The sequence below is a fragment of the Myotis yumanensis genome, unplaced genomic scaffold (genome assembly GCF_028538775.1).
Source record: "Myotis yumanensis isolate MYYU_CA2020_CCGP unplaced genomic scaffold, mMyoYum1.0.hap1 SCAF_201, whole genome shotgun sequence".
Lineage (NCBI taxonomy): Eukaryota > Metazoa > Chordata > Mammalia > Chiroptera > Vespertilionidae > Myotis > Myotis yumanensis.
In genome coordinates this window covers 7,398-12,500 of record NW_027223952.1, presented here as the reverse complement: position 1 = coordinate 12,500, position 5,103 = coordinate 7,398, and the positions used below count along the sequence as shown (strand labels likewise).

Here is a 5,103-nt window from a genome sequence, read left to right as displayed (position 1 = left end):
ATGGGCAGGGGTGAATTAGGCATTCTGAACTTTGTCCTCCTTTGGGTTTGTCCTTGTGATCCAAAGGAACTCTCCCCAGCCAGGAAAGGTATGAGGTGGACTGAAGTGGACCACAGTGGGGTTTCTGGCTGGAAACCACAAACCACACCACTCGCGGCGACCGACCGGGTGTGCCGTGCCGTGCCCTGCCATGCCCCAGAAAGTCATAGTCAGGACTGAACCGAGGACCTTCCTCTTTCTCTTTCTTTTTTCTTTCTTTCTTTCTTTCTTTCTTTCTTTCTTTCTTTCTTTCTTTCTTTCTTTCTTTCTTTCTTTCTTTCTTTCTTTCTTTCTTTCTTTCTTTCTTTCTTTCTTTCTTTCTTTCTTTCTTTCTTTCTTTCTTTCTTTCTTTCTTTCTTTCTTTTCTTCTCTCTCTCGCTCTCTCTCTCTCTCTCTCTCTCTCTCCTCTCTCCCCCTCCTTCCTTCCTTTCTTTTTTCTTTTTATTTTATTCTATTTTTTTGGCCCTTCAACCCCCTAAACTTGGTTCCTAGGGGTAGGGGACACACCTCTCCCTCTTCTACTCCAGCTTACTCGCTCTTCCCCTTGCCTCAGATTTGAGTCTCTGCCAAGTGCAAACAGCGGGCGACCTACTACAGAGCCTTGCAGTCAATGGGTAGTCCTTATTCTTGTGTGGGTGACCTTAGTTGAACTTCACACAGGTTGTTTTCTGCATAGGTGGCATTCGAGGAAAACAAACAAAAAACTCAGAATAAGAGCCATGCCCGGTGTCATTAACTAACGAGGTCCTTTGGCATCCTCTCTTCTCCAGTTTCCCTCCTGCCTCCCTCCAATTCTCTCCCTTCCTCTTGCTCCCCCGCTCCTCCACTCCATTCCAGTCTATTCCACTCACCGCCCCCCCCCCCCCAGATTCTGTCCATCCTGGGGCTCACACACAGTATACATACATACATACATACATACATACATACATTCGTCCTACACCTGAGTATCAACCAAAGACTTGGAAACAATGAGGAGGAGACTCAAGAAGTAATGCCATTCAAAACTAAACATTAAGTCATTGTGTAAATTCTGTGAAAGGAAAAGTGGATAGGGTATGCCTGTAAATGGCATAGCTCTCCCTGCTCACCTAGCCTTTTCAATGACAGCACCCACCCCATACTCACCCCCTTACTGTCATGGATGCTTTTCATGATCCCTGAGAGGAAGAAAATATCCCCTGTTGCTGAACCCTGGCTTTTCAACACTGCAGATGACCCTCTTGGACAGATGCAGGAACTCTCTCCCTCCCAGTCCCAGAGAGGATGTTTTGACCCACCCTTGATCTCTTTCTTGGTTTGTTTTCTTTCAATGGTGGTAAACACAGACCTCCTTTGAACCTTTGATAAGCCTACAGTTTACATTCACACTCCTTTAGCTTGATTTTTAATACAACTCCCGGGGTCAGGATCACGACTTTAGAGTCACGGTTGGTTCGCCCCATGAGAGGACTCCTGTGTGTGTGTGTGTGGGGGGGGGGTGGCGGGGGGGGGGGGGATTGCCCGCTTTGCTTTCTCCCGCCTCCCTAAAATGTCACCAGTGGATTTCATGTAACCCACGTACGGTCTCCTCCTGGGATTGGAGTGTATAAAATAAGGGGGCCGACATTGCCATTCTTTGGAACATCATCTCCCGCCGTTGAGATTGTGCTTCCCGGCGTACGAGCGACATTTCTGGACAGTTTGGCTGAAAGACACTCACAGAAATTCTGCACAGGTTGGAGGATTTCTTACATTGTTGACAAATGCCACACACGCACACATGTGTGTGCACTTGCTTCACGGTTGCCACCTGTGGGGCTCTTTCAGGTTCGTCCATTTAACTTCCTCTTTTTCACAGGGAGGAAGGAGGCAGCGAGTGTAATCACCAGTGAGTGTGTGACATGAGACTGAGGATTTCCCGTGGAAAGCGGGTGAGCGGACGGGTGGGCGGAGGGAGGGAGGGAGGGAGGGAGGGAGGGAGGACACATCCATCCACCCACTCATCCATCCATCCATCCATCCATCCATCCATCCATCCATCCATGGACAGAAATTAAAAGTTTAACAAACAAACAGTGATGGTGAGTAGTCATGTCCTAGGCTGCTACCTTCCCTGACAAAGGTCAATCTTTCTTTTTTATAGTGTTTTTATTGAGTTCAAAGATGGGGGGAAAGAGAGAGAGAGAGAGAGAGAGAGAGAGAGAGAGACATCAATGATGAAAGATAATCATGGATCCACTGCTTCCTGCACACCCCCTCCTGGGAGGTGGGGTGGGGGGTGGGGGGGGAGCGGGCGGCGGCGCCGGGGATCCATCCCGCAACCCGTGCATGTGCCCTTGACCTGAATCGAACCTGGGACCCTTTAGTCTGCAGGCCGACGCTCTATCTCCCCTGAGCCAAACCGGCTAGGGTGTAATTTTCCTTTTTAAATCCCCTTATTTTTATTGAGTACGTTGCTGACTGTTACCTATCCTACGCCAACCTAAGTAAGAGAAGTATGTGTCTGTCATTTTATTTTAATTTTTATCCAATCCCAGAGGTTTCCTGCCCCCCCACCCCCACCCCCGCTTTGCCTTCTCTGGCCTCCCTCATCTATCACCAACGGAGTTCATGTAACCCACTTACATCTCCTCTTTTGCTTGACATGTATACAACAAGGTTAAAACACACACACCCTCCATTCTACAGAGTGTTATCCCATTATGTTGAGAATCTGCTTCCTGGCAATTGCCTCAAGTGAACTCACAGACATTCTCCACAGATTTGAATCTTTTTTGATGTTCACACATCCATCCATCCATCCATCCATCCACGGGGAAGTTAAAGATGAATGATAAAAGGGTGTCTGTCGTGAGTGGCACACTTGGAGCGGTGTGTGCGGTGGGGGGTGGGGGTGGAGGGATGGATGATCAAAACCGGCAACTGGAGCAGAGTGTGCTGGCGGGTCTGGTGACCCGGGGTTATTGAGTCAAATCATCCCTCACCAGGCCTCCCGCGACCCTCATCGCTCCACTCCCACCTATGTCTCTCCTCCTAGGGGATCTAAGACGCCGAGATCTACTGTTGACCTTCGCCTTGGACCCTGGACTCACGCCCCTCAAACCCCTCCCTCTCGCTCCCCACCCCCCCTCGCGGGATTCCTAAACGGGTGAGGGCTGGTTCCTGGGTTGGCCGATAGAGGGCACTCTTTCCCACCCGGACAGGCCGGGCCGGTTTTCTCCAACAGCCTCCCTCCCTCCCTCCCTCCCTCCCTCCCTCCCTGAAGTTGGTGAGCTGCCGGCCTGAGGGTGGGGGAACTCGGAGAAGCCCGAGGCGAGGGAGGTCCGAGGCCCTGACGTCACCGGAGAGCTTTCTGCATTTGAATGAAGCAAGCCCTGGAGTGAGATCCATTGGAATGAATCGCCCTGACCTCCCTCCTCCCCTCCCGCTTGCTCCATACCCCACCCCCTACTCCCCATCCCCCACCCCAGCGCTCCCTTCCTCTCAGCCCTCAGGTCAGGGGACTCTCAAGGGAACGCGGCCCGGTTCCCCATCTACGGGGACACATGGGTAGCGAGCCGAGCCGAGCCGAGCCGAGCCGAGAGTGAGAGGCGAGAGTGAGAGGCGTCTCTGCCAGCCTCTGGGGCTGCTTGGGGCCATTCTGAGCGGGGAGGGTCCCCCATGAATCGGGTCGCTCGGGCTCTGTCGTGGAAGTTCATCATGGAGAAAGGACTGTTGGCAAACAGACATACGTTTAGTCCATCTCCAGGTGAGATTCCTCTCGGGATGTTCCCTTTTTAAAAATCATCATTCTTGCCCTAACCGGTTTGGCTCAGTGGATAGAGCAGCGATGGCGAACCTTTTGAGATCGGCGTGCCAGCATTTTGAAAAATCCTAACTTAACTCTGGTGCCCTGTCACATATAGAAATTTTTTGATATTTGCAACCATGGTAAAACAAAGACTTATATTTCTGATATTCATTTTATATATTTAAATGCCATTTAACAAAGAATAAATCAACCAAAAAAAAAAAAAAAATGAGTTGTGTCATAGGTTCGCCATCACTGCGATAGAGCGTCAGCCTGCGGACTCAAGGGTCCCGGGTTCAATTCCGGTCAAGGGCATGTACCTTGGTTGCGGGCACATCCCCAGTAGGGAGTGTGCAGGAGGCAGCTGATGGATGTTTCTCTCTCATCGATGTTTCCAACTCTCTATCCCTCTCCCTTCCTCTCTGTAAAAATAAATAAATAAATAAATAAATAAAGTATATTTAAAAAAATAAAAACCATCACATTCTCCCCTGTTGGTTCAGTCTCTGGCTCATTGAAGTCTACAAACACACGACCCTTCTAATAAAACCCCACAAAAACCAACAACCAACATATGTGGGCGTCACTGGCTTAAAGACAGACATGCAGACAGACAGAGACAAACCTCTGAGTCCCTATCAGGTGAATTGGGGACGATTTGAGCAGGAAAATATAGGTTGCCCCTGTCCCATGCCCTCATTGAAAGGGGACAGGTTCTGATTTTAAAACAGCCGTCTGTCGGTCGGTCGGTCGGTCGGTCGGTCGGTGGGGTACCCCTACCTACCGCTGTGGGCACACAAGCTTGACTCCCAGGGAGAGGGAGACTTGGTTGGGTAGGGTTAAGAACGGGGAAAGTAGCCCCGGCCGGTCGGTCGGCGTCTCCGAGAGCTTCAGGACCTTCACCTCTTAGGATCATTGCCGTTTTTCCAAAAGCGGTATGAGTGAGGAGAAGGGGAGATTCCCTCTCACAGTCCTCGGAGCATCCCTCGGTTCGCTTCTGTGTGTTTTCTCTTGGTAAATCCAATTTCTGTCTTTTGTTGTTGTTGTTTTCTACACTCTTCCTAAGGGTGACCTGGCTTCTGACAGCAGAAACAGACGCCTCTACCCTTTCACAGCGGACCTCATGGACAGACTCTGTTGCCTCGCCCTCAGAAACCAGCAGGTGTATACGTCGTGTTCACGGAAAAACATGCAAACCCGTAGAGAACTTTCATGAGTTTCCTTGAGCCAAACTGTCCACACTTGCCGGGAAGCAGAACCGCAAGGGGTTTGGACAATGCTCCGGAGAATGG

The 5,103-nt window shown here is 50.4% G+C and overlaps 1 long non-coding RNA gene across 1 annotated transcript; it reads left to right on the top strand.

The window, feature by feature from the left end:
- The first annotated feature begins 1,879 nt into the window (after positions 1-1,879).
- On the top strand, positions 1,880-4,288 carry LOC139001227 (uncharacterized). Its single transcript, XR_011469918.1, has 2 exons — positions 1,880-1,952; positions 3,059-4,288. It is a non-coding gene; the product is annotated as an uncharacterized lncRNA (long non-coding RNA).
- Positions 4,289-5,103: the final 815 nt, after the last annotated feature.